The following is a 27,891-nucleotide window of genomic DNA, read 5'->3' on the forward strand; positions in this document are numbered from 1 at the left end:
GAGCATTTGCTGGAACAATTTGAATGTTCGAAGCGAGCTAGTAGAGGGATATCAGTGCGTATGCGAGATGGCGGTCGCGTTTCCACACGGAAATGTAATTTTGTGGCTGCTAGACCGGCAAATCTATACGTACCTCCCGATTTTCCAAAATCTGCAGCGGGTATTAGAGGACGCTTTCATGGGAAAAAAGCATGCTACTGCAGCACGCGTAATTACAAATGTAATTACAAATGCATCAAGAAATAAAGGAATTACTAGACAAATTGCTCCAAGACGAACCACTACGAGGATCGACCACAGAAAACTTGTTCCCGTACTCTGAATCATGCATGGACAGTTTGAAGCATAGCGAAGTTTCAACGTTCTGCTACTTATCGGCCCACCAGCTCACGCGCTTACGCCTCTTGCGCAAGAGCGAGCAGTTTGGACAGACGCAACATATTTTCCGTGGGCAGAGGGTGAACCCGATACCCCCTGCAATAAAAGATTCCGAGATGCGGCACTGGCGACAAGTATGACCAGTTAAACTGACTCGCCGCGCAACAGCGGCATGGCGACGCATGACTCCACACAAACACAAGAGTTTTCAAAAACTGGGTGAGCTTCACGTTCCAAACGGCTGGATCTTTGCTTCGAAGTCAGTCGCATCTTGGGAGGCACTTTAAAACGCATCGTTGAGCTGGCGTCTCGTAGACTATCTACGTAGGAACGGTTAAACTATTGATGGTACCCTAGCGACCAAGCGAAACTTCTTTAGTGAGGTTTTCTTGCGTCTGAGGAGCCACTCTTAACCTAGGCTTTCCGAACTGTGCAGTCGCTGCCGCTTCGAAGAGAGCGACCAGCTACAACGCGATTCAGTCACTACTCTCGTGACCACCCGCATAAATTTACCGGGAAAATGGAATTTTAGCACACAGTTGCTGGTGTACGCGTCGCAGAGAAACTGATCGCGGTCGCGTGAAACGAGGATTCTACTCGAGGTAATGTTGCGTTAACAATTTTTTCCGATTTGCGAAATTCTCATCCGCAAGAATGACTTTTAGCCGGAAGCGCCGTTTCTTTTAAAAGGGGCTTGACACATCTCCACTCTCGGAAAGTATAAAGCTGCGACAGCACAGCATGAACAAAAGCTTCTTTAAGCTTAACAAGAGCACAATGAAGGGGCCTCGGAAGAAAACAGTTTCCATGACTTTAGAATAACTCGGCCTCCACTGAGACCAGCGGAATATTTTTCATTGTCGAGCAGTTAAACGGCTCCACTTCAGGAGCATGCACAACTGGCCGGCAAGACAAGCAGCTTCTCGGTGCCGCCAACGTTACGAAGATGAGTTCACCAAAATTCGTAACTTCCCTTTGATCCGGCGTCCTTATATTTTGTATAATTTAGATCGAGAAACTGGCTGGGCCCCTACGCAAATGCCAGTAGACATGGTTGTAGCCAGTCATAAACGCAGTGAAACAAGGTACTGCAGCACCGTAAGACCTTTGCCTATTCTGATACTGTCTGAAGGCCTCCAAAAAATGATAAATTGGTGTCTTCGCGCGTTTTTTATGAAGGTGCGAAAACAAAGGGAGATTACCTCTTAGATGAGTTAAAACCGTGAGTCATCATGTTTCAGCATTAATTCCCTAACGTATTTTGTTCGTTAGCTAATTATAGACTATTGCGCAAACTAGAACTATGTAGTGTACATAAAAAGGCTCACAGAATTATCGCTTACGGTATAAAATATCGGTGTACACATATAAGCCACCATTAAGCAGAACACCATAAAAACAAGTAAGCAGGTCTTCCTGAGTGAAGCCTAGTTGGTTCCCTTTGTTTCCTAATATATCTCAGTAACCTATTTTAACCTACGAACGACGTTTTCTGGATAGGCAATACACATGATACCTCAACTGTATTTAGTAGGATACACCAACTCATACAAATATATAAGGACAATAACGTTTTAGACGAAATATCCAATTTAGTAGGACGGAAAGTTGAGGGAGTTGGTGCTGATTGATCTTGCTAGTAGTGCTTCCTCCTGTGTATTTATTTTCTTAGTCAACGTCTTTTCCGCCCCTGAATTGAAAATGAAATATCTATGAGTCTCGAACATCAATTCTTAAAAGTATTACGAAAATAATGCAGGCAATAGTGTATTCCACGAAAAATATAGCCCCGAATTTAAAATAAAGGATATGTTCAGCGCAATTCCTAATAAGATATTTGATCTTGTTAAAAAAAACACCACCACATTTTCTGAAATGTATATGACATTTACATGTTGAACACTTACATTCGGGAAGGCGTCCCTGAAATGGGCTCTGTCAGCTTCGTCAAGTCAGGTAGCGTGCTGGTGACCTTCCACGAAATATTCCTGTTTTGGTGATGGCGACAAGAAGCCGAAGGCAAACTTAACTGGTTTACTGCTTTACCAGATATGAGCCGGAAAAATACCGGATCAATACCCTTACGGGCGGGATTACAGCAGAACTCGACAGGGCGACAGCATCCATTCGCTGCTGCACAACGAATTCAACTATCCAGCGAGAGGGTGGGTTTTTATACACAAAACCCGTAACGGCTGCCAGCCTATCCAGTGCTTCTGTACACACCGCCCGAAAATAGTACACACACATAACGCCCTTTCCTGAGTTTTTGAGAGCCGGCAGTAATGGCACTCGTTCAGTCTGAGAGAAGGGTAGAGGACTTCTCGGCTGCGGCATCCGCTTCGCCGAGCCAAGTCTCAACACGACGGACCGTTTGCCGCCCCCGAGGCTGAGTCACCGACAGCAAGGCTCTCACGCGGCAGGAACACATGAGGAGGGTAGGCTCTGCTATAAACTACAGAAGCAGTGCACAAAGCTCGCACTACTCTTTGAACTTAATAGCAGCGTGCTGAATCGTAGCAATACGTACTCAGTATACAAAATGGAGACTGTCGAGCGGTAACAATAAATCGCCAAGTTTTACTTTATCCGTAATTGATACTGTGTACTGGAACTAAATTATTGTCATTTGGCTTGGGAAACTAAGAACTTAAAAATACTTCAAAAAACAAATAAGAATAAAGTCAAAGTATCTCGAACAGGGTAAGCAGAAAGTATTGTAAAGATCCCTACGATTGTGATATGTAACATTTTTTTATGATACATTCATCATCATCATCAGCCTACTCAGCTCCACTGCAGGACGAAGGCCTCTCCCAAAGACCTCCAAGCGCTCCTGTACTCCCCTTCTCGAGTGCACAGTTTCCCCCCAAATGTCCTTATTCCATCCCTCCAACGGATTCCTTGCCTTCCCCTTCTTCTAAACCCATCTCTTGGTATCCACTCTGTTACCCCATTTGTCCACCGGGTGTCAGTTCGCCTCACTACATGGTCAGCGGAAGACAATTTTATTTTCTTTATTTCAGCTATGATATCTTCTACTGTAGTTTGCTTTGTGATCCACTTAGCTCGTTTCTTGTCCCTGAGTTTTATTCCTAACATCATTCGTTCCATGGCCCGTCGAGACGACCTAAGTTTGCTTTCTAGTTGTTTACTAAGGCGACAATTGTTTCCGCTCCGTATGATATCACCAGCAGTATGCACTGGTTGAAGATTTTTGTTTTCAGTGACAGAGGTAGCTTACTTTTCTTACCGGGGACTGAGGACTGAGAGTTGAGTTGGCCGTTCATGTTAGGTGGCGGCCATCTACTACACCAGGGTGGCTAGATCTTTCTTTGATAATGGAGTGTTGTATACTACCACTCAAATCTCTTTACTAGTTCTCTCTCGCCTGTAGACACCGGACATCTATTCGAACGCAAAATAGGCAGGTCGAAAATTTATTCAATACTTTGGCACAGCGTTATAATATACTATGCTAAAACGTGGAACGTAGATTCGGCGCCTTTGTTCCACATCTTATAGAACTGACTTAGCCTCTCCCTAGATTATCGTGCCATTACATAAAGCTACTTGAGCCTATATTTTAATTTCCACGTCGCCCACTCCTACGCTGCTTGGTCATTTCATTTCTGTGGGTTTACAAACAACTAATGCGTTGTTTATACTTAAACCTTTCTTAGATTGTAGTTGCGTTTTCTTGTTTACTTTGATAGCGAAGGATCTACTAAACTACCTCTTTGAATGTCATGGATCTCGCCGCAAAGCCCTTCAGCAACACACACCGCTTTTTTTTACTATGCAGGGAGATTACCCGCTGCGTTAGCAAGTGACAATGCGATGGGGGAAAGGGTGCTTCGCTTGAACGTTATCACCAAGCCGAGGCTGCCCCTTTCTACGTGCAGTTAACGCAAGCCAACCATGTCACTTGGACGGGTTTATGATGGACGCATTCGACCACTGGGCTGAATAAGTTTAGTGACGAAGTCTAGAGAACGCATAGTCCGCGCGTACGAAAGCGCTGCTCTGATGGTGGCTTTGTCGGCGCCGCGTGTGCTGTTTGTGCGTGGCCTCTGGCTCAAGCGAAAGGCTCAATTCCCCCATCCAATTGCAAGTGTGACATCAATTTAGTCAAATCTCAACCTGCCTACTCTTGCAACGTGTTTTACAATTCTGTGACATCTCATGTACTAATATTTATACAGGTTAATCCGAACTTTTTATGTACGCAGAAGATGTCTACGTTTGTTCCCCATGATTTGACTCACCATAATGTGAAGTAAGCAGACTCCTACAGCAGAGTTAGGAATTGCTTTTGAAAAAGAGGTTTGAGTTAAATGTCACAAAGACCACCTGGGCATGGTATTGGGGCCACGTAAGTCAAACGTAGAAAAAGAACTCTCATTCATTTTATTTGTATCAGAATGCATCAAGTAAAAAACCTTTTGTCGTGTATTTCGAAGAAAATCTCACACGGAATAAGCGCAGCAGTTCATTCAACGAACTGAATAAATTTGTGGGAGAATTAATCAGAATTGCACATTTGATAATGTGTAAGTTGAAGCGGCTCAATAAAATACAGCTTTTTTCTTGCGACACTGCCATGATTCACTGGTGTGGAGCTCAACAACAAAGGCATACTAAAAATGAATGCTTTGCATGTACTCAATTTACGTTGTCGCTTTGCAGATCTGGAGATGGCTTTGTTGCTTGGATATTGTTGCGTATTATTAGACGGAAATGTAGACAGCAAGATGGCGATGTACCTATTTATTAGGCGTAGCGCTACACCGAAGAGTACAGGCAGCACGGCGAGTCTCAGCGAAGACGGATGAATTAGACTGGCCCGCGAGCGGTGGATTCACATATTTACGTCGTCGTCTTCGAACACCTGGCAGTCCAAGAAGCACAGAACGCATCACTCACTGGGGATTGAACACTCCACGGCGATCGCACTCACCGCAAGGAGATGATCGCGGCTTGACAAATATCACTTGACATTTGCCCCTCCCCGTCGAGAGATCATCGCCCATATGCTTGCAAAGCTGTTGAAAAAAAATGAATGCCCTCAACGTGCCCGACAGCACGGTGCCCATTAGTCTTTGAAAAGTGGCTGGAGCGGAACACAACCCGAACGGCAACAATTTAAATTCGTACAGTTCATCGGGCGTCACAAAAGCGGTTTTCTTGCGGTCCCTTTAATCGACCTCGATCTGCAAATACCCGCTTTTTAGGTCCATAGACGAAAAATAGCAGGCGTGTCGTAGTCTGTCGAGGGAGTCGCGAATGCGAGGCAACGGGTAAACGTCTTTTTTCGTAACCTTGTTGAATGTGCGGTAGTCAACACAAAGCCACAAGGTCTCATCTTTCGTTTTCACTACAACGACGGGCCACGCCGAATGACTATGCTACGATGCGATGACGTCGTCTTCTGGCATTGGCTGACATTGCCGCCGTATTGCATCGCGTTCCTTGGGGGACACACGGTACGGGTTCTCACGGATGGGCGTCGTCGTTTCTTCGGTAATAATTCGATGCTTTGCCAGATGCGTCTGACGGATACCTGCCGTGCACGAAAAACGGTCCGCATATTGTTCTAGTAGGGCGACGAGCGATCGGTGTTTTTAGGACGACAGGTTGGAGATGGCATGTATTGCGAGTTTACCGCTCGCTGTGGCGGTGGGACCAGTTTGGAGCACAAAACAGGCCTCTATGTCATCGACATCTTCGAAGAAGGCTACAGTAGTCCATTCAGAATGTGCTGGCATTCATTGGCGAAATTGGTGAGCAGAAGATTTCCGCCGCCACAGAACCGCCACAGAACAACAAAACAAAACTAAGAAAACGAGGGATCTAATTGCCAAACGTAATAACATAAAAGTTGAAAGTACCGCATGGGATTGAATTACCTGAGATGTCAAAACTAACAGAAGAAAAACAAACAACAGTAGCGCATATAACAGGCAGTGATCTAGGAAACTCTGCAAATAGAGGGATTAAAAGCAACTAAGAGAAAGCTAGTCATCAGCAAATACAGCATTGAGGCAATCTGAGAGGAGCAGGGTAACGTTACGCACAACTTCGACGAAATAATAAAGGCAGGCGAACAATTCTACACCAAGCTGTATACCAGTGACGACAGACCAGCCGAAACCACTGAGAGTACAAGCTCAATTTACGATGTCCCGCTAGTAATAAAGAGGACTCAAGAAAGCTCTCAAAGGCATGAAGAAAGGAAAATCTGCATGTGACGACAGCATAGCCGCAGACCTTTTAATTTACGGAGGAGATATTGTAGTGTGAGAGCTTCCTGTACCATTTTCGGAATGCTTGAAGACTCAAAAAAGTGCCCATAGCCCGGAAACACGCTAAGAATATTCTGATTCATAAGAAGGAAGGTCCCAAGGACATCAAGAATTACAGACCCATTAGCCTAGTCTGAGTTGTTTACAAGTTGTCTACCAAAATAATACATAGCCTCATACGTGACAGCCTAGATTTTCAACAACCCAGAGAACAGGCTGTTAAGGAAAGGTTACTCAACGATGGATGACATCCATGTTGTCAATCATCTGATAGAAAAATCGGCAGAATACACTAACCCCTTTAAAAGGAATTTATATACTATGCAAAACCTTTGATTCTGTGTTCACCGCACCTGTGCTCGAACTACTAGAAGGCCTCGGAATAGCGTTGACCTACTCAACTTTGTTAGGACATATGAAAACAATGCACGTCCAGGATAACCGTCCACAAGCAAAGCGAGAAATTCCCGATCTGAAAGAGAGTAAGACAGGAAGATACCATCTCGCCAAAACTATTCACATCCTGTCTGCAGTTGTATTGCGAAAGCTTGAATGGGAGAACACAGGATTAAGGATAAACGAAGAATACTTGAGCCATCTGAGATTTTCGGACGACATAGTCTTGCTGAGTGAGGATGCAGATTACCTGCAAACAATGCTTGAAGAACTACAATAAGAAAGCACTGCCGTGGGGCGAAACATAATGGTGAATAAATCGAAAGTAATGAGGATTTAGCATGCCATACACTTCCTTTTCAGCGTAGGAAAGGAAACGCAAGGAGAATTACAAGAATACAACTACCTTGCACAGATTTTCAGGGCAGACCCCAACCACAAGAGAGAAATCCGGCGCAGAATAGATATTGGTTGGAGAGCACGCGGCAAGTAATCGGAAATAATTAAAAGTGCACTACATCTGTGACTCAAACGGATAATCTACAATCCGTCGGATATGAGGTATAGTGCTATACTAAACATCGATAAAGCAACTTAGGTCGGCTAAACGGGCCATGGAACGAATAATGTTAGGAGTAACACTCCAAGACAGGAAACAAGCTACCTGGATCGGAGAACACAGTAGACTAGAAAATATCGTAGTTCTAACCAAACACGAAAGGGCCATGGGATGGCGAAGTAGTGAGACGAACCGAGAACCGGTGGACAATTAGGTAAACATAGTGGATACCAAAAGATTGGTCTATGCTAAGGGGAAGGCCAATAACACGATGCAGGGTTGAACTTAAAAAATTCGGGGCTAAAGTGTGGACTCGAGCAGCGCAGGACCGTAGCGGTTGGAGGTCGATGGGAGAGGCCTTCGTTCTGCAGTGGACCTGATTAGGATGACGACGATGATGATAATAATAATGATGATGATGATCCTTTTCTTGTTGATCTCGTTTGCTCTTTTCGTCGTGTGCCACGCCGGGCCATGTTATTTGATGGGAAAAGGGTGTCACCTTGTCGTCACTGACCTAGACTCAAGAAATGCAGCGCAGACGGCGAGACTAAGCACAAAAACACACAACGCAGGCGATTCTTCTTGCTTATTCTTCGCTTCTGCGCCGTTTATCTTCGAGTTACATAGTACCAACAGGCCTTTCAGCAAACCCATCTGAACTAAACCGAACTTGTTTGATTTTCAATGTTCTAAATCGAATTGCGATGGGTATTGTTATGTGAGTGTCAGATACACAGTCTGGAAGGGCCAACGCCGGCGCACTAGATTTGCCGACAGTGGAATGTGCGTCTCTTTTGAGTGAGTGCTCCTTCGTCCCTTGAGTCTTCTTCTTTGTTGGAGAACAATTCTGCTCCAAATAAAGTTAGTTTAAACAAAAACCTTGCTTCGCTCTTCATTGCGTCAAAATAATGTGTAAGCTAAAGCATAACGAGCCAAAGTAACGGACTCTTTTATGCCTTTTTTCGGTTCTCTAGATGGATCACCCGCAGAAATGATCCTAAAAATGCACTTGGCACAATAATACAATGCCACGACCCAACAAAATCGGATGTGTTGAAACCGAACGCTATGCGGCGTTCATGTCATGCATAGGGAAAAATTATTCGATAATACCTAAGTAAGTGCATTGCTTTTTGAAGCCCGAGTGGGTTGCTTGCGGACAAAAACATTTATCCGCGAGCCGGTACAGGACGAACTATGCGCAGGCTGCGGAAATGAGCCAGAGACCATACGACATATTGTAACGGAGTGCAAAAGTATCCGTCCAGTCCTCAGTGATGGAGCCATCCAGCTTCCTCAAGGAGCCGTTATTTCACCCCTCCTCTTCAATCTGGCTCTCCTTCGCCTAGCACACGAATTGAAACAGATTCCAAATCTCCGTTTTAGTTTGTATGCTGACGACATTGCGCTCTGGGTCACGGGGGGTAGCGACGCGCACATCGAAAGCACCCTTCAGGCTGGCGCAGACGTGGTCTCAACTGAGGCTAATAAGGCAGGCCTCGTGGGCTCTCCCACGAAATCAGAGCTTCTCATTCTCCCTCCCAAAAAGACAGCCTCTGCAACCTCTGAGTTCGAAATTCTGGTACAAGGTCACCCCGTTCCTCAGGTACCAAAACTCAAGGTGTTAGGCCTCATTATTCAGCAGAATCGAACCAATTCGGAACTCATAAGGCAATTAAGTGCCCAAGTAGACCAGCTGATAGCACTCATCAGAAGGGTGTCCAGTCGAAATCGAGGTCTGGGCGAGAAAGACAGACACAGCCTCGTACAGGCATTTTTCGTTAGTAGGCTCGTCTATACCTTGCCCTACATTCGCGCTAGCAAAACGGAGCTAACTAAAATCAACTGCCTCATTCGGAAAGCATATAGGGCGGCTCTGCAGCTACCACAGCATGCTTCCACTGCCCGGCTTAATAATCTTGGGGTCTACAATACTTCTGAGGAGCTCATCGAGGCGCACCTCTCCTCACAGCGGGAACGCCTAGAGCGCTCACCACCAGGTCGAGAAATACTTAAGGCGCAGAATATCCCTGTCTCAGACCTGGTGCAGGAGGAATGTTCCATCCCGACAGATGTCCGAGAGCATCTTATCGTTCGGCCTCTGCCCAGGCATATGCATCCGGTTTACAACGCACCACGACGACTCTCAAGGGCTCGAGCCCTCGCCCGACAGCTACCCATCCGGCCCGATATCGTCTACGCAGATGCCGCAGAATACAGGCACCGAAATGCCTACGCGGTGGCAGTTATCAACCACCCGCACTCCCCCCCAGTTAATGCAATCACCATCCGCACTGATTCACCAGCTAAGGCGGAAGAGATGGCAATCGCTCTGGCTCTTACTTGTCGGCCACAACCTAGAATCATAATCTCAGATTCGAAACTGGCCATTCTAAATTTTGCACGAGGCAATATCTCCTCGGATGCGCTCCAAATTCTCCAACAAAATCCATCCACTATCTCTGTGGAACTCGTCTGGGCCCCTGCCCATGCAGGGCTACAGGGGAATGAGGCGGCACACATGGCGGCCCGAGAGCTTACACACCGGGCCGGCATGAGCCCCTTTCCCCACCACGGCGCCAGGTCCACCAGAGACAAACTGATCACTTTTAACGATATTACAGAGCACTACCGTCTCTCCCGTCGTATCTACCCACCATCCCATACATCCCTTCCACAACATAAAGTGCGAACATGGAGACTCCTTCAAACGGGAGCCTTCCCAACGAGATCCCTTCTCCACCACATTCGCCCGTCAGAATTCCCCTCTCCCGAATGTCCCCTTTGTGGTGCGTATGCATCACTCACCCATTGCATGTGGGAATGCCCTCAAGACCCGTTCCCCCCAATCACCAGCAGCGAGCAGTGGGAGGAGGCGCTGGGCAGCTCCGACCTGGCCACCCAGGAGCTCTTGGTTGAACGAGATGCTTTAGTCGCCACCAGCCTGGTGGCCACCCCGTCTCCTTAACCCATCTGTTCATATTAAGTTTCTCTCTCTCTCTCTCTCTCTCTCTCTCTCTCTCTCTCTCTCTCTCTCTCTCTCTCTCTCTCTCTCCGAAAGCCCTTGGCTTTAAGGTTAGCGGAAAAGTGAACTGGACAGCAGTAGAGGTTAGTAAAAGAAGGTTAGAATGTTGGTGGGAAAAGAGGAGAGAACAATCTGGGAAGATATGCGAACAGAGAAGTCAGACTAGCACAAAAGTTTCGTAAAAGTGTTTGCTTTTTATTTTGACATTATTTTTAATTTATTTTGTTTGTATTTTTTGGCGAGGTAATTGTACAGTAGCGTTGCGACTAAGGCCGCTGTGCAACGCCACTCCGTTACAAAGGGGAAGCCACTAAGCATCATCATCGGATGGCAACACACTTATACACATTTGAAGCTTAACTGCTACAAACATCTTTGCCTATATTAGAAGAAAGAAAGCACCACAATCTGGTGATAATGTGTTTCTATACCTATCTGCTTCATGGATTATGGCAGACTTTATTTTATTCATACTAACGTTTAGTAAAACTACTGACCTTTGATGGACTTCTCTGGTTTGAGACTTTATCGTCTGCCTGCTAGAAATCTTACAGGGTAACGAGAATAACTCTAAGGCAGTATTTTCAAAATTTTTTTGACACTTTATTTTTTATTTATTTGACACTTTATGAATTCTCTAAAACTGCCCTTGTGGCACTCGTTTTTTTGAAGCAGAGTTTCCACCATTTGTCTTTTGGCCTCTTGAGGAGATTTTCATAGCAATGTCCATATTTAGACGTATATCCAATATCACCGCAGGGCCTCATGCACTTGCACTTTTTGTGGCAGCCGGTGCTATTGCCAGGTCCGAAAAACTGGCACTATGGAAAAGGTAAAATAAAAAGAAAAACTGGATCAGTGGTGCGCCCCTGTGTTAAACCATGCCGAAAATTGATGTACACCTACCGGCAGTTCACAGAGTATGCTAAAGTTATCCAAATAATACCACTTATGTCTGTTGACGAAAAAAAAAAAAAACAAATCAGTTTCCCGCAACGTGCAAGCAGCCGGGAGGGCAGAGCAGTGGTTCGCCACGGGGGATTTGGCGCCCTTTCCGCTCTTTACTACCACCCCTAACTCTATTACCCTCTCTGTCTCACCGCTCTCTTGAGCAATTGAACAGAGGTTTGTCCAATGCAATTCAATTTCATATTTGCCGCGCTTTCGAGGCGCTTTTTCAAAGAAAATGCTACGAGTTGTGCCGCGCCTCCGCCAGATGGCGCCACGGGTCCCGCGACCGAGAGAAGACGCAGTGAAACATCCCCCTCGCGAGGGGCACGATCAAATGCAGAGCATTTCCGGGGGCGCACGACGTTAAGTAGTTTGCGTTACGTTACCGTTGTTGCACTTGTGGCAACTTCTGACGAGAGAGCGCTCGTCAGCAGTAATTTGAATGAGTCAACGATATAGGGCGCGTTCATAGCGTCCCATTCTGTGTCGGCTTTGTGGCGCAGTGGGTAGAGCACGATGTACTACATCGCGTTCCGCCCGCAGGGTCGAGGGATCGAAACCGGGCGCCGGATAGTTTTTTTTTATATAGTAGGGAGGGGTGCGGTGCGCACTACGGACGTCAACGCGGGTGACATCGTGAGTTACTGAAATGCTCTGCATTTAAAAAACAAATCAGTTTCCCGCAACGTGAAAGCTGCCGGGAGTGCAGAGCAGTGGTTCGCCACGGGGGCTTTGGCGCCCTTTCCGCTCTTTACTACCGCCCCCAACTCTATTACCCTCTCTGTCTCACCGCTCTCTTGAGCAATTGAACAGAGGTTTGTCCAATGCAATTCAATTTTCCTGACTTCACAGCGATCGCACGCTTTTTGCTGGGACAGCTCGTATCCTTTTCATTTTGTTTCTGCTTCTGCGTGGAACAGCACGAGTGGGAGTTTTGTTCTTTTAAAGACGATAGCCTTTTTTGAGCTACTTAAACGCAGAAATTTTGGTCTGTCTGTATGTCTGTCTTCGACTCGATTCAGCCATCCAGGCAAAGTGAAACGGAAGCTGCGCAATAGTCTTATATACTCACAGCCAAATCTAAACGTCTACGTCTGGTGTCAATGTTCGTACTTGTCAACATTGTTGAACAAGAACAAGACAATACGCAAACTTATGGCGGAACATCAATACATAAGTGATATGTGCAGGGTATATTTATTTAAAAATTCATGGATTCTTGGTTTTCTCGATAGCAAATGAAATACTACATCAACGGCAGAAAACCTTCGCCTGCTGTTGCCAGCGCAACCTTCTGGCAGCATTTAAGAAGAAATCAAACGGCAAAAGCAACGAAAGATTCCACTAGATGGGATGCACGTTCCGCTTGGCACGCTCGTGGATTAGGGCAACGTGGTTTTGTAAACTTTGTAGTAGGGTGCCAGAATTCACGCGCGTCTCCGCCGTACGGCAGCGCTGGCGTCGAGACACCCGACTTGGAGCAGCGGAACGCGGTAAATTTAAATGGACTTGAGTAAGCCTCTAGCGTGTTGTCTTGGGAGGAACGAGATGTGATAGGAAACATAAGAGGATATCGGGAAAGAGAAGGGAGGTATTTACTTGGCAGGGGAGCCAGTCGACTATCGTCTTTGGGCGATGTTTTCAACAAAAGGAGCAGATACGCGGCCTTTTTTGTGTGTGTGTGTTTGCTTTGATTTCGCACATGCTGGAGGCTTTCTGCGCCATTCTGAACGCGTCGTTACTTTCTTCCGCGGCCACATTTTTCCCTTGCTATCATAAAAAGCAACCCAACGAGCGTTCCTAACTAAATGAACGCGTAACTGCCGGTTAAGTACATGTAGTTTACCTCAAATGTACCTGTCGTTTTCTTTGCGCTAAATAATGGGGGCATGTAAGAAAAGTACTAGTGCTTTAAAGAACTTCAGACGCTTCTGCCTATATAAACCTCTTGTTCCGGTCCCCTCTTATAACTCTTGGCAGGAAGGCTGAATGGAAGGACAAGCGAATGTCTTTTGGAAGCCTCTGTTTGCTCGTGTGACGCCGCGTGACTTCGGTGACTAGAAAGCGCGACTGCGGATGAGCTACGACGACAAGCAGAGCCCCTAAAATACTCAGCGCTCAAAATTAACGGAGGTTGCTCTCCGCTAACCGCCAGTTAAAGCAGTGTGCAGACAGATCAAACTGTATTCGTTCAAAGATCCTCCAGAAGTTTGGTTACGTGCAGTAAGCAGTTAGCATAGCCAAATTATTTTTAGGTCTTCTTTACCTTCATTTTTTTTTGTACTATCGAGATCATGTTTTCACCGTTCCTTATTTGTGTGGTAAGAACAAGTAGCAACAATTTCCACCGCTCGTTGCCACTTACTGGAGTTCAATAATTTAAGATGACATTTTTTTAGCTTCGCAGAAATAGTTTATAAATGAGCACTACAAAAATGCGCACATCTCTCCAGATACAATTTAAAATATAGGAGAGAAAAAATTCACAATTTCGTTAGTTTATGTTTCGAAAGAATGAATATTTTTCAGTCGTTTTGGGAGTTATCTCATCAAAAACGGTAATGTGCAGCTAGTGACAGTTTCCCCCGGCTGATTAAGCTTCATAAAAATGTATTATGGTTTACAATTACGTCCTTCGTTAGTTTTAATTGATGTAAACGATATTTCAGTGTGTCACGCTCACCTGACCCGAACTTGGAAGACACCAGCTTTTTTTTTCACTTTCTGTGCTAAAAGTGACCTAGATACAAAGATACGCAAAGCACGTATCCGAGTAGATATTGCAAAGAAAATTGCAGTTAAAGTAAAAAACTACAGGCATATTATTCAGGCCACGTCACAAGAACGTAGCGAAACATTCTCCGCTGACTTTGATGGTATGTCAATACATGAACTAAGAGAAAAAAATTTGCGGGTGGTATCTGAAGTAATTCCCATGTGGACTACTCAAAAAAAGTTGGTATACAACAAATATGCGCGCATAAACGTAATTTCAAGAACTGCACCCATGACACCACCCGTATGGAAATAATATCTATATACCAACGCGTTTTACACGCAACAGCGCTATAGGTGCCAGGTCTGAGGCCCAACAAAGAAGATACACTATATACACCCCACTTTTTTCTTATAAAACTGATCCCATGGCATATAGTAATTACCATGGCCGCATTGCAGAGCTGCATACCGATCTAATTTCTTGCTCGATTTCAGGCTTAAAGGTGATAGAATACGTTGTTTGGAGCGCTTTTATACCAACCATGCAAATAGAAAAAAAGCCGATATCGTTATTCTATTCCTCTTAGATGCACCGCCAGAGACATACCAAAAAGAACGAAATTGTAAAAAAAAATAAATTTAAGTATGTCAACAAAAAGGGCCACAAAAGTGATCCTTAAACTGTAAACGTTTTCTAAATATCTTTTTAAAGAGTTAAGGCAACATTTATCACTGATAATATGCGTTATTTCTCCGTAGCTGATACCCTGCTTCTCGCCCTTCCTTTGCATTTTCAGCTCTGTACGCAGATCGATGAGCACATTCCTGTAGCGCTTTTCGCTTTTTCTGTTTATGACTGCACATCTACATGTAACTAGACATTTAGGCGAAGCTTTCTTGGTTGGACTGATGGCGGTGGCGTGCCCATTACGCACCGCCGGAAAACTGATTTTGATGATCATGAGGATGATGATGAAACAAAAGAAAAGCTTCCCTTCGTCGGAATCCCATGGGGGTTCTTTGCGTTATGATGCCGAAGTCTATGTGATTGCGCCATCATCGCATTCGGGTCGCCCACGATTTTGCTTGTGTTTGTTACACGGGCGTTGGCTTTGGAATTTGGAAACGTTGCCGAGGACCTGGGCTTTTCATTTTGGTAGTTAGTATTTTGGACTTCAGAAGCATGGAACAACGACGATGGGTGGGAGGAGGGCACGCAGCTTTCTCGTGAGGGATTCGTTTTGCTTAGGTCTCAGTTTGGACTGTGACTGGCAGGCAGTTCGCATTTTCGTCGCTCCCTTTGATTTTCAAGCACAAGAAAGTATCGCGTTTAAAGCATCGTCGTCGTTAGACGAGCGGATTTGAATTACATTATCCTCTGCTTCAATGAAGAACGACTGCAGTTGATTGGAACTAAACACTGGCTCCTAACAATACCAAACAAAAATATTTTTATCATATTTACCATCATCATCATCAGCAGCAGCAGCAGCAGCAGCAGCAGCAGCCTATCTACGCCAACTGCACCGCAAAGGCGCCTCCCAGATATCCCCAATTTCCCCGGTCATGTGCTAACTGCAACCAATTTATCCCCGCAAACATCTTCATCACACCTGCCTATCTAACTTTCTGCCGCCCCCTGCCACGCTTGCCTTCTCTAGGGATCCACTCTGTTACCTTTAATGACCAACGCGATGTCTGTACACTATATCCGTATTCACCTAATGAAGTAATTTGTAATTGTACTTCGAGTACTTCGGGACCGGGTTCTGAGGTTTGAAGGTGCCCTAGTTAATGCGCATCTTCACTTCGTAAGCACAATATTTCACTTCATTAAAACTATTTGAGTGCAGCATCTTCTCATCGCAACAGGCACCAATTTTTCTTGGTTTTTGTTTTGGTCGAGAAAGCAAGATGACCGACGACAGCTTCGTGCTTGAGTTGACGCTTAGAATCGTTTATGTATGTGCCTAACATATCATCTGCTTTTAGGCTCATACACGAGGGCGACGCGCCGACATACATGGAAGCGTGCCGGTTTTCTTTAGTTAGGGTATCTGCGTTATTTTACATGATCATATGAAAGGTTTGATCCGTAGATCGCTCTTCCTGTTTACGCGCACAAGCGCCTGCGGTACAACCAGGAAAAAATTTGAAAAAAAAAGTGGAAAGTGTGGAATGCATAATAAAAAGTAAAAATGACAAATCCCAGTCATAGATGGGAACAGCCACGAAGCGCATCTTCATTTGCATGCCTTTCCGAACTCACCCCTCACAAAGTGTTTTTCGAACTATGTCTCTGCACCAACACAAAATGTGCGCAGCTCTCGCAAGGCCATATTACGTTGTGGGTATCGTTGTTGTGGTGGTCGTCGTTGTGGTGATATACTCACCACCCTGCTCTATTTCCATGCCGTCGCGTAGCATACGACGCCACCGCGAAGTTCAGACGTGAGCTCCAAGAACTTTCTCAAATTTCGCTTCGGCCGGCGAACTTAGCCCGGTGGGTGGCGCTTCCTTCGTCAGCGAGAATTGGTTCGGATGGCGGCCCCAGCGTGGTCGGCGCCGCCAACTCCGGAGCCACGAAACCTCGCTTGCTTGAATTTCGCTGAGCCTGAGGATCCTACTGACCCCCATGGTGTTTTGTTTAGTTTGTGCCTGCAGTACTAAGCTTCGCTCAAAAATTACTGACACCTTTCATCGATTCAGAAACCATTCATCGATTCGGAAACAAATGCAGGTCCTTCGAGAAGCACCATAAAAAACGGAGCAGTTAGAGCGATAGCAAACAGCCGCATGAATGAGTTGGTGTCCCCATAATTCTCGCTTTCAGCTTCGGGATGAGGCAAGTCCCCATCCAGGGCGTCTATGAAAGGAGCGATTTTTTTCAGGATGTCGCCATATTGTAAACTGAACTCTAAGCATTGGACGAAAACGGGTTCCTTTTACAGTGGCCGCTCTTGTTGGGCTTACGTGCTTCTCTACTTTTTGATTTCCGGTTCACGGCAAGGCGCGTGAGCCCCCGCGTGAGCCCCGTGAGCCCTACGAGGGATACGGTGAACTAGAATGCAATATTCTAGTTCACTGTACCACAGCGTGAACTTCTGGCATCCAGTTGGCTGCCAAGGCGGCGAAAGTCGAAGAGGCCCAAAGTGACAGCCAATAACTGTTCTCCCAGCTACTGAAGAGCAGGCAGTCATTAACAGGAGGAAGTTGGACGCGGACGCAGCGACTACCGGCATGACAGGCCCGCTTCCGATTCCGGGGGCGGCGCGTAACGCGCAAACATATTTGCAGAGCTAGATCGCCGACGCACTGCCTTTTCGGCACCGCCGGCCGAGCGGGGGCACCACCCTGTGGCGTTGGGTGTTTTCTCCAAGCAAATTCGCACCGTATAAGCTGAACATATGGAGCAAAACAAAACGTCGTTCTCCCGTTATAAAAACTTTCTGGGGAAGATTAAAAATTCCGCCTCTTTCGGTTGCATCGTCCCAGCAAAAACACACTCCAAATTTCAAGTGTCTCGACCGAGGGCTTGGGATTTTGTAAACAATGATCGCCCGTCCTGCAGAACAGATCTCAGAAAATTGTGCGAACTCATAAACACATTTCTGTAAACTTTGGCCTTCAGGTAGTTCTTAAGAGCACTAAATTTATTAAAACAATATAAAAACTATGAAAGTTGTCCTCGACAAGTTTAGAACACACGTCAGCGTTATGTGTTCCATTGCTTATGCATAAACTTGTGGTATTAAGTGCAGAGCCTTAATGGGTTCGCTTTGTCGTCGTAGCTCCTTAACGGTCGATGTCAAGCAATTGTCGGAATCAGGCGGTGCAGCGAGATAACGGACATAACTAGATCCTTGTGTACCGTGACCAGTTGGCACGCCGAAGCTTCGAAATCCACGCGTTTTAAATGGTCATAATCGTTCGAACTTCTGAATCCCTGGCGTTTGTCACGCATCTCCCCGTTGTTTAGCGCAAAGTAAACTTTCGATACACTTTAGGCAAAATCTGTGTATATAACCGGCAGCCCCCGCGTTCATTTAGTTAGGAACGCTCGTTGGGTTGGCTTTCACGATAGTAAGCAAACAAAGCCGCCGCGCAACAAAGAAATGGCGCGTTTTAAATGCCGCAAAAAGGCTCAAGGCGCGCAAGAACAAAAATGAGGAGTTCGAAATACCGCAGCAAGGCTGCAGCCGCACAACAAAAAAATTACGCGTTCGAAAGGACGCAAAACAGCTCCAGCATACCAAATTAAAGCAAGCACTAAAAGAACTGAACTCCCGCTGGCATAGTTTCAGGGAGGGTGCGCGCGCACTGCGAAGGCAGAAAATTTGAATTGCATACTCATAAAGAGAGTAGTGAAGCAGGGCGGCGAAGAGCACCTATTATGGCGAATCACTGCTCTGCGCTTCCAACAGCTTTCCCGTTGAGTGGAACGGCTTTATTTTTATTGGCATATGGAAGGTATCGTTTCTTTTTAAATTCCTATGTGGTAGAAAAGCGTGCACATGTATATAGCTGCATGAACTCTAATGGCATTACTGTTCATGTTTCTATTGTAGGTGCTCTAAAATTTGAACGGAGCGGGAGAGAAGTGCTCGGAGCGGGCAAAAGTGCATGCTAGCGCGATCTATGAATACATGCGCCTCAGATTACAAGGGTATGTGCGGGTACATCCGGCTGGCCATTTCGAAGTTCTGACGCTAGCCTTATCGCCGGCTCAGGCAGCGTCGCGCTACTGCCATCGCTGCTCGTCAGGGGCCCTCGTAATGCTTTATGCAGGAATTAGCTTTCGCCACGTTGGGAAGAAAACTAGGTCTTTAGCGGGGCTCACTTTCTTCTTCCTTAAGAATGCCACCGCTTTCAATATGCGTACATGTCGTGGTTTACGATTCGCTAGATTGTGAGTTTGCTTCGAGGGACTGTGGCCAGAATCATGCTTGACCAAAGGAAACGCGTGCAAATGAACAACAAACAAGAATTGCATCTGCGTACGGTCTGCATTCCGTTTAGGCCCTACTCACTCTATATTAATTAGCATGCTCTCTTTCCTCCTTGTTGGGACGTCTCTTCAGAATGCGGGAGTTTTGTAATAAAACTAGTGTTTGGTGTTTTTGGGGAAGACGAGGGTCCGAGGCTAGCAGACAATGGCAGACACCGGGTCACCCTCGCCAGTCAGACATGTTCCGCTAGGCATGTTTGGGTATTTTTGTGTTTCATGTGGATTGCGATGTTATTTTTTGTAAGTTTCGGTTCGATCACTGCGCTTCCAAACGTAGCGGCCGTGCGGAAACACTCCACTTCTATACACTTTGTCCACTCCGCCGTAAGAGAGAGCGCACATGCGCGATAACCCTCCTCCATGGCTATAATGGTAACCATTGCCACCGCTGCTGTAAGGCAAGGGGAACGTGCGCGGCTCACGTTGTGGGCGATTTCTCGGGTGTGCGTTATCTGACATTACGGTGCAGAAAACGAGATTCCAAGAACACCAGGGCGAACCACAACGAGAAGTCTTTTTGCATCGTGGTAGCGAAAGGTGAGAAACTTATTCGTAAGTCGTGAAGATGGGGTGAAGAATAGGACTTGTGTCGTGCGTGCACTGTGCTTTACGACAACTATATACTGTATTGTGCGTCATTTTTTTTTGCCGCACGTCGCATTCCCGTACTTATCGCGAATAAAGTGTTCAAGTGCAATTTTAGCAGGTGTCTTTACTGCCCAAGTGGCGTACACTGCATGGCCTAGCTGCGTTAGCTGCGCGCCGTTAGGGCCCAACGAAGGCGGCGGTGGGCGAGCAGGAATGGAGGGTGGCAGAATCAAGGGCCCCAAGAGGGCGAGAACGTCTCTCTACCCCCATCCGCTTCGAATTATAACGTTTCAAAGGCCAACATGGCGGCGGCGTTGCTCTGGCAATTACTACACGCTAATTTCTACGCTGGGTTGAAGGCTAAGAGACCCAGTCCTGATAATATATCGAATCGAATATTTTTATACGTGAGCAAGTGATAGCGCTGCTAAATTAAACATGGTAACCTAGAGTATCAAGAGCCATCGAGTACGTCACCTCCGGAACCAATATGCTACGGCAGCGTATTGGGCGACACCAACCACAAAAATATGACAAATCGTTTCCTGGATAATTTAATGAAGCTTGTGTAATAAACCCAATTTGTTTAATGCAACCGGCCTCGAATCGGTTAACCTCGTCAATTCTCTTGAGCGCCCAAAAGAACTATCGAAGCAATATAGGCAGTACACGCATACCATTCTTGTTTTACAGAGAAGCTGTTAGTGTCTCGTTGGTGGGAATATTTCGTGTCGTAATCAAAAAACCCTGGCTCCCCAAAACATCAGATCCAGCAGTTCTCGCCCAAGACGCCGAGTGCATGCGTAAGGCTAATCAGGCGTTCAGCATAGAGCTCGGTGTTCGTGTAAAGGTCAAACGACAAAACAAGCATCAAAACCACACGATGAATGATCAGGCGCCAGTGAACAATGGGATCCACCCCCCCCCCCCCCCCCATATTATTCTGGTAAAGATTAGGTTTGCAGCTACTTACGAAAAGGGAGGGTGGTGACGTCATTCAAGGGCTAGCGGATGCGTCAGGCTAGGCAGGACCCAGCAGCTCTCGACCAAGGCTCCGGGCGCATGAGTCAGGACCCACCATTTTCCACCAGAGAATCCGAGTGCAAGCGGAAAGCCCGCCGAGACAGTGAGGAACATTTCATACCCTCCACAATCAGCATTTGTAGTGGTTTACATCATCTTGGCAGGACATCCACTCTCGCAGGGCGGGATAGCGTCCATTTTATTTTCTTCACTTTATGCGCTTCCGTGCGCCATGCATGATTCTGGCCACAGCCGCTTCCAGCAACCTCACAATCGAGCGAACCGCGAACCACGGCAGCTATGCATATTCTACGGGGTGGCATTCGTGACGAAACAGAAGGCGGACTCGCTATATACCTAGTTTTTCTAATACAAAAACGAAATACGAATACCGCAAACAACTAACAAGAATTCTTGTCGTACCACAAGAAACTTTGTTGTGACAATGGAAGTCTTAATGTTGCTACAAAGCCATCTGTTGTTACGACAAATATTTCTGTCGTAACTACCATCAATTTTCTCGACGACAAGCATTGCTGTAGTAACAACAGAACTGCCAGTCTTCACAATAAGCAATAACATTCAAAGCGTGTGCCACTTCTGAGGGAACATTAGGATCACGACAAGACAAGAATTCGGCACGAAGGAACATCAAAATAAAGACAGCAACACGACACGTGAGAGAGAGAACATCCGCCCCCCGTCACGACAAGAATACGACAAGACGACAGTACGACACGCGAAAATGCGATAAAACTACAGAAATGTTTCCTGTCGTCATTTTCGACTCGGTTCTTTTCGAAGCGGGTCAACAAATTAGTTTAGAAAGCATTTAAAGCGCCCCTGCCGAACAGGGATGGCAGGACCGCGGCCTTCCGTCAGCCGGCCATAGGGCGAGTTTCGAGCTTCGCAGCCGGATGTGCCCACACACCCTCGCTATTCACTGGGCATGCATTCATAGATTATGATGGCATGCAATTTTGCCCGGTCGAAACACCGCTCTCGCATTCCGTTTAACTTTTGCAGGGCGCAAATATGCTATATAATGATATCGCTCACTAAGGCCCCACATGTACCATCAGTGGTCTTTTCCAATTTTATTACCTCGTTTACTCTTAGAAGAGCCGCTGTACCTATCCCTTATTCCAAAGTTTAGGAGTAGCAAGTCTTAGTTTTGTAACAAGCTAACCTCTCCAATAAATCTCTCTCTTTCTTCGTTTCTCCCTCATCACTGTCATGATTATCCAACTTAGGTACACTGCAAGGTTGAGGTCTCTCCTTTCACCTCCAGCTGCTCCTGTTCTGTAAACACAATGTTTGTTTCGTGAACCCCTGCAAGGAATATTCTTAAACAGAATACCGCTTTACTAGTGTGGCCCCAGAACAATTTTCTGTGAATATTTGTTTAAAGATTAGTTACATTTTTAACCTCAGCGGAACATTACTGAAGATCTAAAACATGTCTAACAGGGCTGATAGAGTAAAGGATAATAATCTTTTGCAATATTTGTAGAAAAAGAGTTGGTGTTTCATAAAGATTACACACTGCGGTGTATGAATGTGCACATTATCAGGTAGGTGCTTCAAGCCAATCTAAGGCCCTGGAATTCTGCTTACCACGCCAATGTTGTAAATATGAGAAAATACGACACGTGAAGAATGAAGCCGAAAACTCACTTTTTGATGGCAATATTGCAAATGGTCAGGATACCCAGTAACTGAAGCGCTGCTTGAAAATCTGAAAACAAGTGTTCGCGACACATCAATAAAACGGGAAGCGTCTCATAGGTACACGATGTTCTCATGGGAAGCGGGAGTTAAATGCGAACTCACTTTAACATTCCGAAGACAAGACAAAGCAAGACGGCAAAAATTCTCAATGAATGCATGTTTGTTGGAAACATATATGTACCTCTCAGAGAGCCCAAAACGCAATAGTGAACGTACTACCTTGCATTTATATATAAAACGTCCTGGACTACTGACCCACGTAGCTTTGTGTAACATATTCCTAATGTGCGTGTCATTACCTGCCAGCAAATTAATTTTCATTGTTCTATTGCCAGTGGGGATTTTTTTCTTTGAATATTCCTGTCTTCGTAGAAAGACAAAATTTCACTGCTAAGCACACTCCCTTCCGCTGATCCATCTTGTGGGGCAAAAAATGTGAACAGTTATGGATGTTTTATTTCGTAAAAAATATCTTCCCCAAAAATTGGGAGGAATTTAGATAATTTCCTACTAATCCGTAGCATTCTTACACTGCACACATACATTTTGAGTTTTCTATACCAGGTTTGACTATGAGTAGGGAAATAAGTTGGGTTATTTTACTGTTTTTCAGTCTTCTGTTGTTTTTTTACGCCAACGACGTGATTATAGAGCATAATAGATATTCGGTTCCTTAATTTGCCAATCACGCCTTTTTCGCCCTATGCAAGGTGCAAGGCGGGGTTGGTTAGTGTTCGGTAGTTTTCGGTAGTGTTCGGTAGTGTTCGGTAATGTTAGTAGTTCTTTTTCAAGCTTGTTATTTCCTTATGACCTTTTTAAAAGAAGTAAAGCTGCATATATTTTATTTGACCAATTCATTTTTGTAAAATATTTATTTTTTCTGTAGCTGTGTTTTTAGTTTTTCGAAGTTCCGCTCGACCAATTAGCTCCATTTACGATATTATCGCGATCAAATAAATGTGTTACTTCCGCCAATCGCGCATTTTTGTGCAAATTCAAGGCATTACACGGCTTGCTTATTTTCGCTATTTTTATTTGTATTTCAGACGTTTCTTTTTTTCAGGTGATTATTCGGTTTTGCATTTGATTGTTGGCGGAGATCATTGAAATGCAATTTCTGATTTCATGACTTCGGTGTTCCTAAAATTTTTGTTTTTATATTTTTCTCATTTATTCAGTTTTCAAAATTCTCTTCGGTCAATTATCTCTACTTACATCATTTTACAATAGTGTTAATTCAGACAATTGATCGCACAGAATAAAAGATTTTATGTCCCTCATTCTACTTTTATTTGCTAATGCAGGTCGCTACACGGTCCTGGCTAAGGGTTCAGGAAAAAATAAGCTACGCATTAAATATAAGGAGTAAAATATCTCTTCGTCGATTTTATGTAATGCATTTGCACCTATTTTTTCTTCGGCGTGAGCATAACAATGGGCTCGATAAGCTCCTCCTGCTCCGGTTCTGACAGCTCGCAACGCGGGTTTCTCGCAGTAACCTTGCACACAATTTTAAGCGTGTTTTGTCTTCTAACCTTCCTAATGAATGCCACCAAGCTAACCTGCGCCAAAATGCCTATAACAGTCTCTTTCTATCCTCCATAACCATTTTCTGCAATAAACATGGTTATCTTCAAACGCTTTTCGAAAAATTCGACATTTTGAATCCACACCTAGAGAGGTCGCACATTCACTTCTCCCTTTGTTCTTGTGTTTTTGCGCCAAAACCTCCACCTTGCTTATGCTTGATTGTGTTCATTAGGGCATCGTCGTTTCCCGACCTCCCAACATTTGTTGTTCAGAAAACGTTTTCGCTTTTTTGATCACTCTCCTTCTTTGTATATATTATATCTACACATTTAGATTTCCCATTTTAGAAATATTTCCCTTACTATCTAATGTCTTTTGTATGCCTTATATATTCATGTACACAGGGCTTCATCCTAGAATGCCCTTGGGCTGTTGGTGAGCCCTTCAATTAAACAAACAAATAAATAAATAAATAAATAAATAAATAAATAAATAAATAAATAAATAAATAAATAAATAAATAAATAAATAAATAATGAAAAAAAAACAAATGGTGCTATGTTCTCGCTTTAGGAGTGGCATTAAATTTGTCACCCACCAGTACCGCATTCCGCCGTCGACCCCCACATATTCTCTTTTGCCGCCTATTCGGCCCTGCACTCGCATCACGCCCCAGTTCACTACGCGTACCAACTATGACCAGACGCGTGGAGAAGGCGTACGGCTGGCCCGACGCACAGACATAAACGGGGCAACCTCAGCGGCACCTGAGCCAAAGCGAGATTAATTTACCCTGTGGGCACAGGCTTGCCGCTTCCTGTACGCACCCAGCGCCACCGGATAGTTCACTTCAAGTACTCCCGCTACTCTTTTCGAAAACTGGTGCAAGACATCCGCTATTCCACCTCGGTAGCCTAAAGTGTTGAACCGCAATTTGAGCGAAAACCGCCGGTTTTGGCTCAGATTCCTTAAGTTCGAACTCGAGAAGTGAGAAAAATATTGCGCGGCTCGTGCTTTTTTTACTGTAAATTGTTCTTAACTAAAGGTGATTTCTTTCTTTAAAACCCTCCCGCCCACCAATCTCTATTAGTGGAAGAGGAACGCGTTTTGCGACAGCTTCAAACTGAATCCCTCCCCTGTTTAGCCATACTTCATCACATTCACCCCTCACTGTATCCTGCAACACTTTGCCAGCCTTGCGAAGAAAGGGCTACAACACAGCATCATATGTGGGCCTGTAAATCTTACCCCTTCCCTCTCATCACCTCCGTCGACAAGTGGGAAGCTGGCGCTGGGTCGCTCACACCTGGATATCCAGAAGTCGCTCAGGAGTCAGGCAGCCACAGTCGCCGAAGATGTACGACTTTCGGCCAGCAAGCTGCGCTAACCCTTGGTTAAATAAAGTGTTATCTCTCTCTCTCTCTCTCTCTCTCTCTCTCTCTCTCTCTCTCTCTCTCTCTCTCTCTCTCTCTCTCTCTCTCTCTCTCTCTCTCTCTCTCTCTCTCTCCCTCTCTGTTTCTTATCTTCTAAGTCGGTTGAAGCACGGGGCGCGGCATATCAACACGCTTAATTAACGTTCTGCATCGAACAACAACCTGGTTTGTACCTATCTCGGAACGGAATATCCTATGCTATTGCCGCCAGCCCGCACGGGTTTTGGCTTGACGACCCCGTCTTCACACTTAGTGTACCAATAACTGTGCGTTTTTCTCCTCCACCTCCGTTATGAGGCGGGTGGTTATATTGCTTGGAGTTGTTCCTGTATGACGTGCCTTGCATTTTAGTGTCCCGCGGCGGCAGTGATGACGACGACGACTCGTTGAGATTCATGGGCACCTACCACGAATGCTTGGGGTATGTTTATTCACTAAAATTCCCGGCCAAATTAGGGCTACCTACGGGGCTGGAAGGCGCAATCATAATGGCTTTTCCTGCCATTGTAGGCCTCTCGCACTTCGATGTTGTTGACGTACTTGCGTAGCTGACCTCGCTTAACAGTCGCTGGAACTCGCAGTGAAACCGACGTTGGAGCACTTTTTATTCGAGATAAGTTGCAATCCCCTCCGTCTGACGACGACGATAATTGAAACGGGAACCTACCTTGCGGGCGAAAATAAAATGCCGAAGTACCATAGTCACAGCCCCTTCAGTCAAAGTGTAAGCGTCAGTGGTGAAAGTGCAAAGCAACCGCCATGAGAGTGATAGTTACTGCTTGAACAATCAGACTGCAAACTTCCTGCCAGTAAAAGGGAAACCTCGGACGGGAGCAAACAAATCCCTCACAAAAAAGCTCCCTCCCTGGTCTATCACCGTCGTCGAATACCCAAAATGCTACGGTGCACAACCAAAGCATACCAGATACCAAAGACAGCGCCCGCACATCGAACCCAAACGAAATGCTAACCCACCCGAATTCTTTGTTTATTAAGCATCATGGTTTGTAAATAGTTCTCTTATATGTTTCTCTATTTTTGAATAAATGCTTATGAAATAAATAAATTGTGGGCCAATAGGATATACGTCGGCTTCGTAACGCCAAGGACCCGGGTGAGATTCAGACCACGGCAAGCCTGCTTTTATTCTTGTTTCCCCATCATTAACATCATGTGCTCTATACCTGCATAAAGTAGGCTTTCCTGCAGTGCGTGTTGGATACGACACCGTCATCAGTGAGGCCAAGATGAATGGATGAAGCAACTTTATTGATAGACTACCCGCCCCCGGGTGAGAACTTCGGTAGAACTTCGGTAGAACTTCGGTAGAACTTCGGTAGAAGGCGGTAGAACTTCGTGACCTCGTAATAGTCTCTCTTGTGGTCCTTGACTCCACACGAATCCGCACGGATGGTTGCGGTGGCGCCGTTGGTTAGCGCTCGCGCCGTCGCGTGCGCCCTCTCACTGTGGTTGTCGTTCGTTGCCGGCGCGTCTTCGCCTGCGTGCGCCAGAAACCACTTGAGACGTATGCTCTTGTTTCCCTGTTGTAACCTGCCCATCCGCATCTCGCGCTCGGCTTCCTTGCATACTCGGCCCCTGGCGCAATTTCGCACCGCATTCCTCGAGTCCCTCAGCACGGTCTGACACCCGGCGTCGGCAATGGCCAGGCCAATGGAGGACGCCTCCTTTACTGGAACGCTCGCCACCGCCCTCGTAGCACCGGTCGATACCTCGACGAGACCGCCGCGAACGCTTCTCTTTCTCCTTGATACTCGGCCGCGTCCATGTACCTCCCGCGGCCGTCACTTCCGTGTAGATCGATGAGGGCCTTGGCCCTGCCGCTGGTCTGCGCCTGTAGTACTAACGATTGACGTTCCTTGGTAGAAGGTGCACCCTGTTCCGGCACCGGGTCTTGTCGGGGATGGGGACTCTGCTGCTCGGTTTCCCCGCGGCCGCCTCGTACCCCAGGTCTCGCAGTAATCTCTTGCCTGCCTCGGTCGTAGATGGTAGCTCCAGCTGGGTGGTCCGTTGTGCTTCTGCTATCTCCTCGAGCGTGTTGTGCACGCCTAGGCTCAGGAACTTGGTCGCACTCGGGCCCTCGAACAGCCCGAGCGTCCCTTTATAGGCAACTCGTATGATGGCGTTATCTTGCTGCGCTCGCTCTGCAGTCAGTTGTGGTATGCTGCGACGTACGCGATTTCACTCATCACAAAGCATTGGACGAGCCTGATAAGAATATCCTC

General features: G+C 45.9%; 1 long non-coding RNA gene across 1 annotated transcript; it reads right to left on the reverse strand.

The window, feature by feature from the left end:
- Window positions 1-11,277: 11,277 nt before the first annotated feature.
- On the reverse strand, window positions 11,278-22,873 carry LOC144140877 (uncharacterized). Its single transcript, XR_013316379.1, has 3 exons — window positions 22,788-22,873; window positions 22,632-22,692; window positions 11,278-11,487 (listed from the first exon to the last, which is right to left on the reverse strand). It is a non-coding gene; the product is annotated as an uncharacterized LOC144140877 (long non-coding RNA).
- Between the last annotated feature and the right edge of the window lie 5,018 nt (window positions 22,874-27,891).

Source organism: Haemaphysalis longicornis, unplaced genomic scaffold (assembly GCF_048455015.1).
Source record: "Haemaphysalis longicornis isolate Haplotype H1 unplaced genomic scaffold, Haemaphysalis longicornis Haplotype H1 scaffold_53, whole genome shotgun sequence".
NCBI classification, from domain to species: Eukaryota; Metazoa; Arthropoda; class Arachnida; order Ixodida; family Ixodidae; genus Haemaphysalis; species Haemaphysalis longicornis.